The sequence below is a fragment of the Microcebus murinus genome, chromosome 1 (assembly GCF_040939455.1).
Source record: "Microcebus murinus isolate Inina chromosome 1, M.murinus_Inina_mat1.0, whole genome shotgun sequence".
Lineage (NCBI taxonomy): Eukaryota > Metazoa > Chordata > Mammalia > Primates > Cheirogaleidae > Microcebus > Microcebus murinus.
The window spans coordinates 110,242,310-110,260,569 of NC_134104.1; the positions used below are offsets into that span (position 1 = coordinate 110,242,310).

At 36.8% G+C, this 18,260-nt stretch overlaps 1 long non-coding RNA gene across 1 annotated transcript in view; it reads right to left on the minus strand.

Moving 5' to 3' along the window:
* Positions 1 to 7,299: 7,299 nt before the first annotated feature.
* Positions 7,300 to 18,260, minus strand: part of LOC105881236 (uncharacterized) — a 289,089-nt gene continuing 278,128 nt past the window's right edge. The window contains exon 6 of the long non-coding RNA XR_012920078.1: positions 7,300 to 18,135. This is a non-coding gene — a long non-coding RNA (uncharacterized LOC105881236). The remainder of the gene's footprint in view (positions 18,136 to 18,260) is intronic.

Sequence of the window (18,260 nt, forward strand, 5' to 3'; positions counted from 1 at the left end):
CCAGCCTAGGCAACATAGTGATTCCCTGTCTCTACAAAAATTAATAATAAAAGAATTAGCTGGGCATAGTGGTGCATACCCAGAGTCCTAACTAGTTGGGAGGCTGAAGTGGGAGGATCATTTGAGCCCAGGTGTTCAAGGTTACAGTGAGCTATGACCGTGCCACTGCACTCCAGTCTGGATGATTGAGTGAGATCCTGTCTCCAAAATATAAAACTACATTGTATGTATTAAAAGGTATCAGTAAGACTTCATTCTACATATTAAAAGTTATCAGTGAGTTTAAAACCAATGATTTGTAATTAAGTGTATGTTTATAAACATATATATGCATGAGATCAATCCTGGAAGATTCTGATTTGAGAATGGAGTGATACTTTGACAACTGTATTTTAAAATTTTTTCACAAGTGATTCTTATAAGCATTCATAAGTTGAGAAAGATTCATCTATGCATACTTCTTGTAGAAAAGAATAGTGTATACCTTGTTTCTGAAGAAGGAAGAGAAGGGGTGGGGGAGAAAGAGGAGGAGAAGTAGAAAAAACAAGAAAGCAAGAAAGAAGTAAAATGTAAGGATATAGTAAAGGTTTACAAAAATATCTGAGTAAGAAAAAAGAAAGACTTCTCTTATAGAAAAACAAAGCGTAAATCTTAGTTAACACAAAAATCAATGAGCTACCACTATATACTTAACTAAATAGTTAAAAATTAAAAAGACAGTCAGTACCAAGTATTGATGGGATGTAGAGGAACTGGAACTCAAATACGGGAATGGGAATATAATTTGGTGAAATGATTAGGCAGAACATACATATTAGAGCTGAACACACATATATCTTAAGACAGAGAAATTCTACACAACAGAAATATTTATATATGGACATCAAAGATGTTCAAGAATGTTCAAAGCAGCATTATTGGTTACTATAAACACTTAGTATTCATTAACAATAAAATGGTTAGATAAACAATGATACATTTCATTCACGCAATAAAATAGCAACAAAAATAAATAAACTACATCTAACATAGCATGGAATAATCTCAAAAACATATGATTAAGTTTAGAAACCTGACACAAAAGAATACTCTATAATTCCATTTATATATAGTAAAAAACAGAAATTTTTTGAAAATTTATCAAGTTATATGTCATGCAATTCTTGTATTTTTATGTATTTATGCTATTCTTCAATACAGAGTTTACTTAAAGAAAGAGTAAATGCCACATGACAAGAAAGCCACGTCTACTATGCCATTAGGTAAAGGGGCTCAAGAATTTTATGTATGTGTGCATATATATGTTAATACACATTTTTTGTTTAAAACAAGATAGTTTTCCTTTTTAAAACAGAAAGATATTCTCAAATATGCTAGATTTAAGATAAAAATATTTATCTATTCTTCCCAGCAAAATTTCTGAGAGGTCATTCCAGATAATGAATAGAAAAATAAAAGTTAAAAACTCAAGAATGAAAAGCTGCAGTGTAAAAGTCCTAGTAAGTAAATATTAAAACTAATATTAAATACAGAGAGTCCATCATAAGCAATTATTATAAATAATATTGCAAAAATAAATACAAAATTGAAATTTTTTGGAAAAAATTTTTAATTGCATGCTACTCTCTTAAGATGTAACAGACATAACCTTTGTATATTTGTATTCTGTGTATATGTGTGTGTACACATATGTATACACATATATGTGTGTGTATATATATATATATAAAAATTGTTTTTACAGTCTTTGTTCTAGGGATATAGGGTCCAAAAGTCATCAAGTCAATTGTCTTTTTAAACCACAAAAGAAATTCATGTTCCTGAAATTATATGTGAGGGTAGGAAGTAGGAATCGGATATCTTGTACTTGGGATGGTTGATAGTCAAAACAATAAAATCAGAACAGAATATTAAATAGCAATTACAGAACAAAACATAAGAGTTCTTCATTTTATAAAGGGAAGAGTGTAAAAATAGTTTCTATAGTCGATTGAACAAGAAATAAAGTTACAACAAAATTTCTTACAGTTACAAAAATAGCAAATAGAAAAAAAGCAAAAATAGTTATATGTACATCTATATCAAAATTGGAAGAGAGGAGGTAAGAGTGGTTTAACTTAGCTAAATATTTATCTATTTTAATGTGAAGTCAACAGATACATAAAATTAATAAGCCAATAAAAAGTAGCAGTTGTATCATTTAGGAAAAAAGAATCATTAACAGTGACTTATTACTTTATGTGGCTTTCTCTGAAAATTAAGACTGTTAATGTGGAAAAGGATAGACAAATATTATAAGTCTATACATAATATTTTTATTATGACCATGCATTACTTTTCAAATGGATTGCTAAAAAAATAAAAGTAATAACATTTGTAGTTATAATAATATATGTTGACTATTATTTCATATCACTACTAAAATTTTAAGTTTAATTACCGAATTAAATATTTACAAAATTCTACAAGGAGGTAAAATTATGCCCATTTTTCCATTGGAGAAAACTAAGGCTTAATGAAGCTGAGTAACTTGTCACAGAGTAACTGGCAAGGGATGGATATGTCTAACTTCCAATCCCATGCTCTTAACCACTTTGACAAACTCCATTGAAGATAAAAAATATAATTATTCCAGAAGAGACTCTAAATACAGTACACATTTATTAATCTATTCAATATATAATAATTAACATTTTAATATTTAAGCCCTAAGTAGCTATTATAAAATTCTTTCTATGATGCTTGAGTCAAACAAATATAACTTACTTTTATTATTAAAAGTTACGTATTTTCCAGTATACCACCTGCATGGATGGAAGAATATTCAGTATAATCACACTTGAAAAAGCTCTCCTTTCTTTCTAGAGTCATGCCAGAATTATAGAATGGGACTTATTTTCTGCCTTAAAGAACCGGTGAGAGGATTCTGGGTTTGAGTCCATAGTAGCAGCCATCACAACCATTGCTCTTTCTGCTACCCAGATTGGAGCACTCTTGTCTTGGCTGACCCAGAGACAACCTGCAGTGGTTTAGCTGAGTGACAACAGACTCACTGGGGTCAAGGCCATATAGTGCCACCTCCAGCCTTCAGCATTCCTTGGTCAAAGTGTCTGAACTTCCTGGCAAGTTTTCCTTGCTTGATCTGCTCCAAGTTTGGCAATTCGTCAGCATCATTCTTAGGATCAATCAGTGACTCTATTTCTACTTCTTTCAACCCTATAACCCCCTTCACCAAACAGTCCAGCTTAAATATCTCACTAGGAAAGAAATTGTCTGATGCTATTAATTACTTTGTGTGAAAATAACCCAAAATGTTGAAATGTTGGCTATTTTCTTAAGCTGAAAGGATGGGGAGAATACTTACCGCACTGAAAGCAAAACACAAATAACTATCTCGATAAACTAGTCTGCCTCAATAAGACTAAAAGATGGCTGACTAGAGACATTGCTTGCTGGACCATCCCCAAAAGAAGGTAGGGTTTCAGATAAAGAGAAGGGAGAGGAGATGCAGCTCAGGTGCAGATCATAACAAGAAGTGCTAGAGCCTGCTAGGATCCTCGTGGAGTAAAACTGCAAAGTACAAAAGGAAGAAGATAGAGGAAAAAAAGATCCTCCACTAAGGATCAAACCAGAAAGCCTTGGAGCCCACTGAAGGGGTTAGGGGGATCCCTTTCTTTCTCCTACACGCGTTTGGTGACCAGTGGGCCACCAAGTTTTTGGAATCTTTCCCATTTCCATAAGCCCAAGCACTGTAGCAAACATGGACTAGTGGGGAGAACTTGCATGATTCCAGAGCTTAGACATTCCAGTGAGGGGTTCCCCTTCAAGGCGAGTGACCCAAGAGACTGGAGAGCCAGCTTTCTTCCACTGAGACTCTTATTCTTCCTTGCCCTTCCTACACCCACTGCAACTGTGAGAGCAGTTTGAGCTGAGAATTTGGTAAGTGGTAATCTCCCCAAATGGCTTATCCTGCAGTCTAAAGTTTCCACAGAGACTGGGGCCCATGCCTTTCCCTTTGAGGACCTGATCAGGGGCGTCTGGTCTGGGAGCTTCCTGCTCTTTGACATTTTGCAGAGACATACGGCAGCAGGTCAGACACACAGACTGTACCTGGTGACCCATGGACTCCAGTGGGTTGTTGGGGGATGCCGGGGGAGGCTTGGGAGCTGGACTGAGGGGGAGAGGAAGCCACGTGGAGAGAACCAATGGGAGAATACTATGGGAGTCCAAGACATAGTGATCTGGGAGAGCACCCATCACCCTCCAGGAAAGCCGTTGGATTAGGGTGGGTCCTCTGGTGGGGAAGATCTCAATGTAGGGAGGCAGAGCAACCAAACATGGGGCATTTGGGCACTCGGGCTGTCAGGGAACTGTGGCCCCTCCTTCATCCAGTGCAAATTGGAGAGTACTTTGAGCCAAGAATTTGGCAAGCAGCTGCCTCTCGCCATCTGGCACATACTCCAGGCTAAGGTTTCCACAGAAAGTGAGGCCCATGCCTTTCCCTTTGAGGAATTGCAGTGGACTCAGGGTGCCCATTCTGGGAATTCTCTGCCTGGTGTCATGCATGGAGATGCACCCAGTGGATCAGACATGCAGGCTGGATCCGGTTCCCACCCTGACCCCTGCCACTCCAGTGGGTTGCTGGGGGACATGGGGGGAGGTTTAGAAGCTGGGCTTGGGTGGTAAGCGAGCCTACATGGACAGAACTGACAGAAACACTGTGTGGGGGTCTGAGATGCTGTGATCTGGGGGAGTGCCAACCCCCCCTGCAGGAATCCATACTATTGGACTAGGGTGAGTCTTCTGGTGGAGAAAATCCCCCTAGGGTTCCATAGCAACCAAGTATTCAGTTCAGGCCCCTCCCCCATGAGCAATCCTACCAGTCTAAAGAGCCTGCCCTTACTTTCCTCCCAGCAGCTTCCCCTAGAGCCAGGAAAATAATCTCTGAGCCCCGTTGAGTCTTTGCAAAACCTTCCAGGTTCACACAACCTAACCACCCTCTGCCTTGCTTTTCTCTGCTGTGGTGGAGATCAAGCAAACTCCTGGGAAGCTACAGGGCCCCTCCCAAAGCCTGAGATATTCAAGTGCTCTACCTGAGGGACTAGAGCTCACCATGGGCACAAAAGAACATCTCCACAGTTGGCCCTTTCCTGCAAGCATCAACCACTGACAGGGAGAACAACTCTATAGCTCATCGCAGCATCTGCCAACTCAATCAAATAGGATGTAGTTGATTCTTACTTATAAGTACCATCCACCATCTCAGAGATTAGCTGGGACCCAATACAATTCACACTGCTGGAAAGAGGTGAAGACAGCAGGATAGAGGCAACCCAGGGGGCAGTGTTTATTAGGAGAGAAACAAAAGTTACAGGCAGCTTGTTCTGTGAGGGGTCTCCCTCTTCTCCTGCAGACCACTGGGCTGGTCAGGGAGCTGCTCAGAGTCTGTGCAGAGACATTTCACTGGAGAGCAGATGCAGCAGAGATCTGGTGCCTGCCAAACCCAGGTTTCTACAATTGATGACACCCTGACTGCTCTGGAGCATGGGGCCAGGTCTGCTCAGGACCCAGCCATCCAGCAGTAACCTTAGCATCACCCCCACCAGACCAGGGAGGGAACAGACATTCCCCCATGTTGAGCCTGTGACTGAGGCTTGAGCAAGCCTCCTCCCCAGCATGCGAGCCAAACAGAGAGAGAACCTCAGGTGCCACAGGTATCACTTGGGAAGCCTTGTGTGACTGCCTCAGTGGGTCTTAGGTGTTGGGGAGAACCTTGGCTGACTAGCGTCTCTGGCCTACCTATGAAGACCCTGGACCACTGAGACAACCCCCTGCCTGTATGACTTGGCATCAGCAGTCCCCCACTGATGGAACAGCCCCCCATATAGATGGCTCTGCCCCCCAAATCCCCAGAGTCAATTCTGAAGCTCTTACTGTGCCTGAGTCCAAGGCTCTGCCTCTGTAGCTCTAGGGCCCCCACTAGGCCTGCAACTCCAGCCCCGAGATTCCAGAGTTGTACTTGGACCTGAAGGCCCCACTATGGAATCCCCACCATTACCACTGGGCCAGCAGAACCTTTCTGAGGTACAACACATCACTCAGGACCGCACCCCCCACCCCCCGCAACTGAGTAGCCATCACTCCTGGACTTGGTTAGAAACAGTCCTTAGCAAAGCAGAACAGGTGCCCTGCATTCCTATTAACCCAGAGCTGAGAGAAGAGAAGCTAGTGGCAACATGAAAAAACAAAATACTTTGACACCCCCAAGAGAACATAATGGAGCTATAGCAGTGGACCCTAGTGGCAATCATGACAACAACAAACTTAATAAATGGGATTTGATTAAACTAAAAAGCTTCTGCACAGCTAAGGAAGCAATCAACAGAGCAAATAGACAACCTGCAGGATGGGAGAAAATATTCACAAGCTACACATTCAATAAAGGGCTAATAACCAGAATTTACAAAGAACTCAAGTAAATCAGCAAGAAGAAAACCAAACAACCCTACTAAAAAGTGCACAAAGGACATGAGCTGACGCTTCTCAAAATAAAATAGATAAATGGCCAATAAACACATGAATAAGTGATCAACATCACTAATCATCAGGGAAATGCAAATTAAAACCACAATGAAATATCTCCTTACCCAAGTTAGAATGGTATTTATTAAAAAGTCCAAAAATAATAGATGCTGGTGTGGATGCAGAGAGAAAGGAATGACTATATACTGTTGGCGGGACTAAAAATTAGTATGACCTCTATGGAAAACAGTATGGAGATTTCGCAAAGAACTAAAAGTAGATTTACCATTTGGTCAGGCAATCCCACTACTGAAGATCTTCTACCCAAAGAAAAAGAAATAATTTTATCAAAAAGACACCTGCAGCCGGGCGCGGTGGCTCACGCCTGTAATCCTAGCTCTCTGGGAGGCCGAGGCGGGCGGATTGCTCGAGGTCAGGAGTTCGAAACCAGCCTGAGCAAGAGCGAGACCCCGTCTCTACTATAAATAGAAAGAAATTAATTGGCCAACTAATATATACAGAAAAAATTAGCCGGGCATGGTGGCGCATGCCTGTAGTCCCAGCTACTTGGGAGGCTGAGGCAGAAGGATTGCTTGAGCCCAGGAGTTTGAGGTTGCTGTGAGCTAGGCTGATGCCACGGCACTCACTCTAGCCTAGGCAACAAAGTGAGACTCTGTCTCAAAAAAAAAAAAAAAAAAAAAAAAGACACCTGCAGTTGAATGTTTATTGCAGCACAATTTGCAATTGCCAAAATGTGGAATCAACCCAAATGCCCATCAATTAATGAGTGGATTAATGAAATGTGGTATATGTACACCATGGAGTACTACTCAGCCCTAAAATAAAAATAAAATAATGCCTTTTGCAACAATCTGAATGGAAGTGGAGACCATTCTCTTAAGTGAAGTATCACAAGAATGGAAAAACAAACATCACATGTACTCACTATTAAATTTGTAACTAACTGATGAGCACACATGTGCAATCTCAGTGGAAAGGGGGAAGCGGTAAAGAGGGGAATAAACCAACTTAATGGGTACCATGAATACTATTTGGGTGATGGGCATACCTATGGCCAGTACTCAAGCATTACAAAAATGATCCATGTAACCTAAAACATTTGTACTCCCTTGCTATTTTGAAATTTAAAAAATAAAAGACTTAAAGAAAAGCTAAGCTAAACTTTTTGACCTTTCTAGAAAAAGAAAAGCACTTAAAGGGATATATATGAAATTATATAATGTATATATGTACACATTTCAAGACATGTATGAACCTGATTCATTAAGAACAAAATATGACAACAAAATTTATACATAATGAACCAAACTGTGAAGTAAATGTCTGTCCAAATATTCTTCTAAGACAGAGGTTGGCAAACTACAACCCACTGGCCAAATCCAGCCCAGCACCTGTTTTGTAAGGTCCATGATCTAGGAAGAATTTTACATTTTCAAATGGTTTAAAAAAATGGAAAGGAGAATAATATTCTGTGATATGTGGAAATTGTATAAAATTTAAGTCTCAGGATCCACAAATAAAGTTTTATTGGAACAGGGACTCATTGTTGTTTTTTTTTTTTCTTTCTCAAAGATGAGTTCCTGCTTTGTTGCTCATAGTGGAGTACAATTGCATGATCACAGCTGACTGCAACCTCAAACTCTTAGGTTCAAGTGATCCTCCTGCCTCAGCCTCCCAACTACCCAGGACAACAGGCACACACCACCACACCTGGCTAATTCAGGCTGCTCTCAAACTTCTGGTCTCAAGTGATACTTGTGCCTCAGCTTCCCACAGTGCTGAGATTACAAGCATGAGCCGTCCCTTCTGGCCCCAGTCATTCTTTTATGTATTGTCTATCACTGTCTTTGTGCTACAACAACAGAGTTAAAATTCCAACAGAGACTATTTAGCCATCATAGCCTATATTTACTATCTGGACTTTTACAGAAGAAAAAATGCCATCTCCTGTTCTAAAACAAGGAAAACTTTCAAAGTGTCAATTATTAGCTATTGTTAGTGGAAAATAGACACTGTTTATGCTATAGAGCTCTTAGTGACATCATCACCACTTCCAGACAAATAACTTAATGGTTGTATGCAAATAGACAGACAAATATGTACATGCATTCAAACAAAATATTTTTTAAAATATATTAAGCAGTTCATTTTGTTTTTCTAATATTTAGATATATCCTGAATATCCCTCAGGTTTGTTGGGGAGATTAACCCTCACAGTTTGGTTATTTTCAATAAAGAAACAATTGCTTCTGTACAAAGAAAACCATATCCTGCTACAGCTGTATCAACAGAATATCCTTTTCTTTTGGAATGCAGCTGACATTGCATGTCAAGTTTGACATACTTGGCCAATGATGCAAAATATGACCTCTATTGCCCATGAGTATAAGCTTGGAAAACTTCCCCTGAACAAAAAAATGATTTGGAGGAGGGGGAGTAGGCTGGAAGGTATAATTATGCTTCTTTTATTTATGATTCTATAAAGCATTTGACTGAGTGTTCAATCTTTTGAAACTTATTTTTTTTATATAGATTCATGTAAGCACTAAATAATTATCATTCAAATTAAGTACTAAACTACCCATGATCAGTATAAGGGAAAATGCTGAAGAATTCTTTTCTGTTGAACTAAATTTTCCTCCATACAACCACTTATTCAAATAAAAACTATTAGTTTTTGGCATTCATAAATTCTCTTATTCAATAATAACAATAATATCCCCATGTTTCAAATGTGTTCTTAGATAATTCCACCTAAACATCACAAACCCCAAGTCTAAAAACACCAGCAACAAAATAATTATCAGTTTATCTAATATTCTTGTTCTATACCAGCAAATACCTTGCCATTTTAGATTACTACAATAAGAACATGCTACATTTTGAAGTTTTCTTTGTTTTATTCCAAAATAATTATAGTTAGCCTATAGCACATGAACAAGCAGACGAGCTATATTGTCCAACTCCTAGAAGAATTAAACAAAATTTATATACATATACAACTGGAGACTGATATGCACCTGTCTAAATAAATAGTCATAGCTTAATTTATATGCACTCCAAAAAGTTACTAAGACTGAAGCATTTAGTAAGTTACATTCTCTATAGAAGCGTTATCAAACTGAAAAGCAAATTTAACCTTATCCATAGTTCCTGGGAAGAACAAGACATAACTGAATTATTACTATATGTATTAAAATATTTTCCTAGTAGATCTAAATCACAGGACAGTGAATGGAAAACATTTTACATGGTCACTTCTTCTCTATATTGAAAATATTCTATGTGCTTATGCTTATCCTGAAAGTCGAGAGTCCATTGTGAGATGTTAAATAAATCCTTTCTCTGTTGAAACTATACAGCTATACATGATAAATATACTTTAAAGAAAAAAGACAAGTAATGCTTCCTTTCAAGTGACACTGAATTTACCACTAAATTCTGCAAATCACATGGGGACTGTAAATATGAAATTTCTCCTTAGACTTCCTCCTTTTTCTACAGGAAACATCACTGGTTAACCTGGTCTTATTTGCCAGCCATTTCTACTTTTTTGCCTCAACTAGTGTCAAAATTAGGTTGTTCATTAAAAGGAACACCTTCAAGCCCTTGCCAACTTACATGGGCACCTAAAGACATTATTTGCATTTTTCTCTTTAAAAAAAAAGAAAAAAGACAAAAAGGTTAAAGAATAAAAAGCCCAGAATCTCTAAAATAAGTCTTCACAACACTCAGTTCTTTCTAGTTACTCTGAATGAATGCTATTGCAAATGTAGGTTCCAATGACTCATAACCTTAAATCATTGTTCTGAAAGATCAGCCCAAATAATATTAAAAGTGTTTTCAACTCACTGCACCAAAGGAAAAAAAAAAGTAGCAGCATTTCTTTTCTCTCACTTTAAGTTTTCAAGAGAATCACATTGATGGGATGTTGGAAGCAGTTATTTAGATGCATGTTGCAAATCTCCCATCTCTGAGTTTATGATGAATATCAGTGAAGTTTGTGGCTGGATAACAGTAGTCCTACATCAAGGAGATTTATGGGGAGGATGCATTTAGTATTATTCATGAGCCACTTAACAAGCTTCAGCCAAGGATACAATATGGCCTTTGTTTATAGTCCCAGGAGGTCTTTAGAGGGCTTTTGAAAATTGAAGACTTTTTTGATAAATGGTAGAGGATCTTTAGGTGGGCCTGAAAGCTATAAGTGCATTTTCCTGTTAACTTGAGGAGTACTACATTTCATCTTAACTTCCCTGTTTCCTCAATAAAAAATTATCAGATATTCTGCTGGTATTTTATTTTGCTATTGTTCTGCTACATTAAATAACCAAGAGGGACACATTTTTTAGAAAAATGTTCATTTCACTCTCTATTACAGGAAGTTGGAGCATCTTAACAGGCTATCCAGACTATTTGAACAGAAATGAAGCAACATATGTTTGAAACTGTCTTTCATATTATATTTTTTATGTTTATGACCCACATACTTCTCAATGACTTGTTATTTATGGCAACTTATGTGTATAATAGTTTTGACTTAACCAAGAACTTTAGTTCCACAGCTAACTGAAAGACTTGGGAATCAGACAATTGCATTGGGGTGGCTTGTTGAATTAAATTAGGAAAAAGATTTCTCTAGTGTTCTTAGTATGAGTGGAAGTAGTCACATAACTGATTGAACTGTTAACTAAGGGTGATAGATGACATATTTAGACAGATTTTTTTTATTATTATTTTAGAATATCACTGGTTTTATGAGCTACTTGCAAAGAAAGTACCTCCAGAATGTGACCATATTAACAAGCCAGATATAAAGTTATTTTTATTTCAATGAAAGTACAGGGAGGACATGACATCTTACCTAATCCTTAAAAATGATTCCTAAAGCATGTTTATTCAATCAATTTTATGGTCACTTTGCACGAGTTCTTGAATTGTAGGGCTTGAGTCTACAGATTGCAATTTAAAAAGTACACATATTGTTGGAGCTACAACTTCACTGGAGACTGTGGTTTATGGGCTTTATTTTATACCTGATGCCCTTTATGCAGAGTGCTTTATATCCCTTCGAGTGCTTTGCTTTCAAGCCCATCTTTCCTCTCATATCAATTATGTAGTTCCAGTCAAGCCACAAGAGCTAGGGCCTCAGATTTCCTGTTCATCCACAGTGTCTAACATGATTCCAATGTGGAGGCAACTGGCAAAATCATCTGGTTCAAGTCCATTAATTTTTAGGGGCAGACATGAAGGCCCAGAGACCAATGCCTTGCAAAACATCACAGTTGTGAATGATAGAATTCTTTATAAGAGTTTTTAAATCTATGTCTTATCAACTCCCAGAAATGTTTGACAATGGCTTAAGAGCCCTCTAACATATTCAACAAAGCTACTAAATCAATGTGCCTATGGAAAACAGGTTTTTAAGAATTATACATGCTATCTGCTTGAAGTTTAAACCATAGCAATATTAACATGTAGAAATTTAAATATGGTATGGCTTTCGGAAAAAAATAAAAACCGTCATAAACAATCTACTAGCTAGACATTGAAAAATGCACCACTTTTAATAATCCATCACCAAAAAATGCTAAAATAATTTGAAGGTTAATAGGTAAAAGGTGAGAAAGAGAGAAGACAAAAAAAGGAAGGTTTCCTAAAAAATTCTACTAATCTTCACTAATGTTCTGTTTTGTCTCCCCTTGGCACTAATTCTCCATAAGAGTGCCAAAATGCTAGACAATTTTGGGTTTCCTGAATGGGAAGCTCCTTCATCTAGCATGATACAGCAATGTGTATGTCATAAAGGCTAACAAGTAAACAAGGGCTAATATTTGCAAAGCAGAAAGTCAATCTGGAGTTTATGAAAGGTGTTTTATTTAAACCTCAAATAAGCCAAGTAGCTGGTCAACTAATTAACATGGTCTTCCTTAATCGTTGACATCAATTGTCATTAATACATAAAATTAGGAATTTTGCTGGGCCAGCATTTTAAATGGGAAGACAATCTCTAGGAACATATTCATTTATTAACTCCTGTGGCCAGTCAGCGACAGCTCTCCCTTGTGCAATGAAAATGGTTCATTTTTTCACTTTAGTTACAGGCATTTAGCTCTCTACCCCCACACTTTTTAACATCCCATTAATTCAAATCTTTAAACTAATAACCTATATTGTGCAAAGCAAGAGTGCTTAAAGGCAAAGGTGCTGACAGTTTGTAGACAAAGGGAGCAAATATCATTTTAAAAATCTTTACTGGTGCTTATCTGACCCTGTTAAAGCAGTGATTATAACAAATAAATATGACAGTGTTCACTGGTAAAGGCCATGTGTGTGACTGCCAACAGAGGCACCCACCAAACAGTATCTAGGCCTGATGTACACTCATATTGACATTTAAACATATTTGTGGAATCATTGCTCTGGCATGATTAGAGATCATTTCTAGAGGTGAAAAGGAGCTGGCCCCCTCTCTCTGCAAAACTTTAGCTCCTTCTCCTTAAGAAACAAATGATTTATTTGCCTAATTTAAAGTTTATTTTTTAAAGTAACATTATTTTTACTTGTGTACATATTATAGAGAGTCAGTTCAAAGATCTTGAAAACATTGTACGTTTTCATATTGCAGGTCATATTGAAATGTACTGGGACATATATTGCTTATGTGAATTCCATCTTATCATTCTTCTCCTTTTTCGGGAAGGGCCTATCAACTCAAAACCTGTGCTCCATCTTCTGGTTCCAGCTGCAGACAGATTGCTGAGCTCATTCTAGGTGGAAGCCATGAAGAAACTGAAGCAAAAAAAGGAGAGCAGAACAAAACTTCTGTCCAACAAAGACAGACTGTAATATGAGAAAACTAGCCATAGCAATATATGCACTTTAATAGTTTTCGTCAGTCAGTATTCACTAACTGACAGTATTCACTGGCTGTTACTACTGGACACTGAACAAAGTAATTTAGGAAATTTTTTTAAAAAGAAGAAAGAAAACTTGGCCCCCACCCTCAAAGAGCTGATATAGCAAATGCCTGCATTCAAAATGGCTCTATTGATATCAGAGTGCTTCCTATGTTCCATGTACTGCTCAAAAGACTTTACAAAAATTAGCAATTTAACCTTCGTATCAAGCCTACAGTGTAGGAACTATTATGTTCTCCATTTTACAAAGCATAGAGAGATTAAATAATTTGTCTGAGCTCACACAACTTATAAAAATAGAGTCAAGTTTCAGACTCAAATCCAAGAAGTTTGGCTCCAAGCATTCAGGTTCTCACCCATCATACCACACTCACTTAACTTACCGTAGGAGGACAGGAGAGAAAGATGCAGGTGAGAAGGAGGGAAGCAGGAAGAATGAAAGTGGATAGCAGAGGAGGCAGAAGGTACATTTAGCTGAATGCGATCAAAGAACCATTTCAGAGGAAAAGGAATATGAGTTAAAACTTTAAATTTGACTAATGATCCCTAGAAATAATCAAAGAAGTCTTCTAGACAGTTTGGAAATTTTTTCTCATTTATTTTTCTTCTACTTGTATGTATGTGTGTGTCAACCCTTTCCTTTGTATCAGTTTTTCAGTAACCTGAAAATTCTCACATTTTGAAACTAAAGCTATTCTGTAATTACAATTCAGTTTATCTAGATAATGTTATCATAAGCCCCAAATTACATATATTTTTCTCTCCATAGCAATGATTATTTTGGAAGTTAGTTAAATCCTTTCTAAAACAGCAAAAAGTGTTTTGCTTCTAGTTATATGGGTAAATTTAATGAAAGGAAGGTGTTTTTTTGTTTTATTTTTTGTTTTTTCTTCCTGTTATCTTCAGTTTGGCCAGAATTACCTTACAGTCTCATAGTTGTGGTTTGCATTTCAGTGGTTAGAAAATCTGAATTTCTTTTGCTTGAGAAAGCTGATAAGAATGAAAAATAAGAAGAAAGGATAAATTTCTTAAGGTGTATTTCTAGATAATTCCATACGGACAGAGTAAACGAATGGTATTCGGTAGAACTCAGTATTTAAAATTACAACCTTGGAGAGGGGACATTTTATACCCAGTCATAGGCAAAAATGGCCTCTTCTCCTTTCCTTTCTTCCACCACAACAAATTTCTATGTGAACTGGAAGCCAACTATTTTGAGAGATGCTATATTGAATTGTAGGATAGTAAGAAAAGTCATGTAGCTGATATACTGTGAAGGGAGCAGCTTAACAGCAGCTTTAACTGATAATTCCTAGTTTTCTGTAGGCTCATTAGTGCAAACAGTGTGGAATTGGCAAGCCACTGTCCTAATCAGTACAGTTGTAGGTTAGGCATTAGGCATTAGGGTTTCCAGAAATTGGACCCCAGATAGCTCTTAGAGCTAGAGCCTATGTCTTATTTCACTGTCTTAAACCACTAGAAAAAAAAAAAAAGCCACAGCATGTTTAATTTCACTGAGATATAAGTGTTCAGGAAAAAATATCTTTTAAAATCACTTTTGAATTTTCCTTAATATGTTTAATAATCTCTTGAGAAATCTCTAGCAAGGCAGTCAATGAGAATGTGATGATTGCAAACTTTGGATTTTAATGAGGCATATTTTTGTGTGGTTTTTATTCAGACATCTACAATGTCACAATGTAAATATTAATAATTTATGTTCTAATTTGTCAGATTTTAATAAATTATTTTATACATTTAAATTTTATTTGCTAGAACATGATTATAGTTTTCCACTCTTTGCAGGCTAACTGAAACTTCAGGATTCAATCCCACAGTCACCTTATCCTACTTTGAAATAATGAAAATAATGTAAAAATCAACCAACCATTTCACAACTCATAAAGTGTGAAAGTTTTAGTTAAGTATTCTGGTGACAGCTTGTAACAAAAATAGAAAGTGGCATATCATTAATCAAGTTATTTGATATGTCATAAAAAGATGGAACTGGTGGAAAACATAGCTATTTCCACTGCATTCTCAAGACAGTAATGTCTGCAGGTATTCTTCTGAAGCCTTCGTGCTGAGGATGCTTTTGTCCAAAGCATTTTAAGAAGGTCTCCTGTGAGCCCTTTTCATTAATCACCAGCGTAGTCTACACGGGAGTCTCCTGAAAGGAGTGGAGGAAAGTCTTGTGTTGAGAGACCTTCAGAAACAGATGACAAGAGCACCCCCAGCTCCGAGACGGGGTCATGTAGAGTGGAAATATGAGCTCCTAACCCTTGACCTCCCTGCCTCTTTATTTTGATTCCTTTAACAATACAGGGTTGGCAGGCACAAGCAGTGGCAAGTCCTTGCCTCTTTTGTTAGGCTTGGGAAAAACTCGGGGCTGCTTACTGTGACTCCCACCTAAGGGCTTGCCTGGTTTTTAATTAGAATTACAACTCCCACCATATTTTTTCAAATCGTGGTTTTTAAAATGATCCAAGCAATAACACATTTCTCAAATTTCCATAGCCAAATGAACATAAGTTTACAAGGAACTATTACTTTGTAAATAGGATTTTTCTGGCAGATCTGTTTGGATATTTAAAATTGTATTTGTTTCGTCCTCTATAGTTAATGCCTTTTTGAAGTGATTTCGTAAATGTTAGTGGTCACAGATCATGAAAGGACTTTAAGAAGGGATACCACGGATCTGGAGGAGCAAGATTAACTTTATCCATACACGTTTTTACAGTCCTGGAGAAATAGCAACAAAATTATTACAATTTCCCATCGAACTTCCCATTTAAATGTAACCTTATAGTAAAAATTTTAAAATATGACTTCTTCTAAAAACACACATTATTCTAATTTAATAATCAAGTAATTTGGTCCCTTTACGCTTGATAAATTCTGGGATTCTAAAACCTTGTCTATTTGTTGACCCAATCAAGTAAGTTGCCATGGACTTTTGTCCAAAGAAAATTAAAAATGTAACATACAAAGAAGCTGTGAAGCAAATGTCACATGGCTTTGGTTCTAACAATTCAAAGAATAAGCAGAGAGTTAATAGTCAACTAACATTCTGGTACATAATACTTGGAAAAAAGATCCCAATTTTCTATTTTTTTAGTAGAACAATACTTGTCCCTGTATCCTTCTTCTTTTTCTATCTTCCTCTACCACTTCTTCCTGTTCCCACACAAACAAAAATATTGAATTCAGTTTTACCCTAGTTTTCAGTTAGAATTGTCTTACTCGTTAGTATTAACATCCCATACATAATCTATTCAAACTTTTTAAAAAGTTACTTGGGGTTATTGTGAAGCTGATGATGGAAAATCTAGCATCAAAAGCAGCCAAAGCATTTCCACTTATTTAATTTCAGCTCAGGTTCTCATACAAGTGTCACAGTTGAATATTTTTTTATGTGGTTGAATTTTAACTATTAATTTAGCATTTAATGAGACTTTAAAATAGATTTTGCAATAGTGTTGTTTGAATTTTTTTAGGCTACTCATAAAAGTTAAATAACTACTTCCTCAATTAGTTTTATAACCAAAAAATAAGTTAAATGTAACACTTTTTTTCTCCTCAGGACTCATGATCCTTGGCTCAGCCTCTTGGAGGAGTAGAAGTCTGAATTAAGCAGTTTCTCATTCGTGGGAAACAAACCATGTCTATCAAAAGATTTTTAAGTGTGCCATCTTTTCACCTCAATGAGATATAATAAAAAATCTACAGAAGCCATATTGGTGGAGAAGATTATGAAATTTAAGGTGAAATATCCAAATGTGCAACTCCCGAAGAAAGGTTGAAATGAGGGCCTGGAACTGGAGAAATTTACACATTTATCTCTCCAAAGATAAGAGCCAAACTGAGGAGAAATGACATGTTTGCGAGGGAGATATTTTGGAAAAGAAAGAAAAGATGTCTAAAACATATGACTGTAATTAATATCTCTATATATTTGACATAACACAATATTAAAAACCAAACACTGCTTTTGCCAGATTTGAAAATATCCTACAGCATCTTTAGTTTTAAAATATGTTCTCTATGTTGACATATTCCTTCCCTTAATATAATCCGAAAGATTTCATAAATCAAAAGATGCTAATAATGTCTGCTGATGAAAAATATCAATAATATCATTTCAATTTGGGGGGGGAGTTCCATCCCAAAGATATCTCACTATGTGTATGCAAATATTCAAAATCAAAAAAAAAATCTAAAATTCAAAACACATCTGGTCCCAAGTATTTTGGATAATAAATACTCAACCTGTATATCCAGAAGTATGATTGCTGGATCATATGGTAGTCCTACTTTTCATTTTTTGAGGAATTTCCACACTGTTTTCCAAAATGGTTATTCCAATTTACATTAGATATGCAACTTGATAGCAGAAACAAATGACCTGATGTAAACATTGGGAAAGGGTCTGAATAGACATTTTCCCAAAGATGTTCAATACCATTTCAGTTTTTTTAAAAGACACATTTTTCTGTTAAGTAGAATTCAAAATTGCCCTATCTTGCCTGTGCTTGCTATTCCTTCTCCACTCTACGTTAGAGCCATCCCTCTCTTATTATTTCTCTTCCATTTGTCTTTAGCTCTTCCTCTTCTTCCTCACTGGCCAGAGCTGTGTCTCCATCAACATTTAAAAATGTTCACATCTCTCCAACTGAAAAACAAACAAATAAAATAATTTCCTTTCTCACTCCAGCTTCTACCATATTTCTCTCCTTTCTTTTACAGCTAAAATTCCTAAAATTAGTGTCTGTAATTCCACACACCACTTCATTTGCA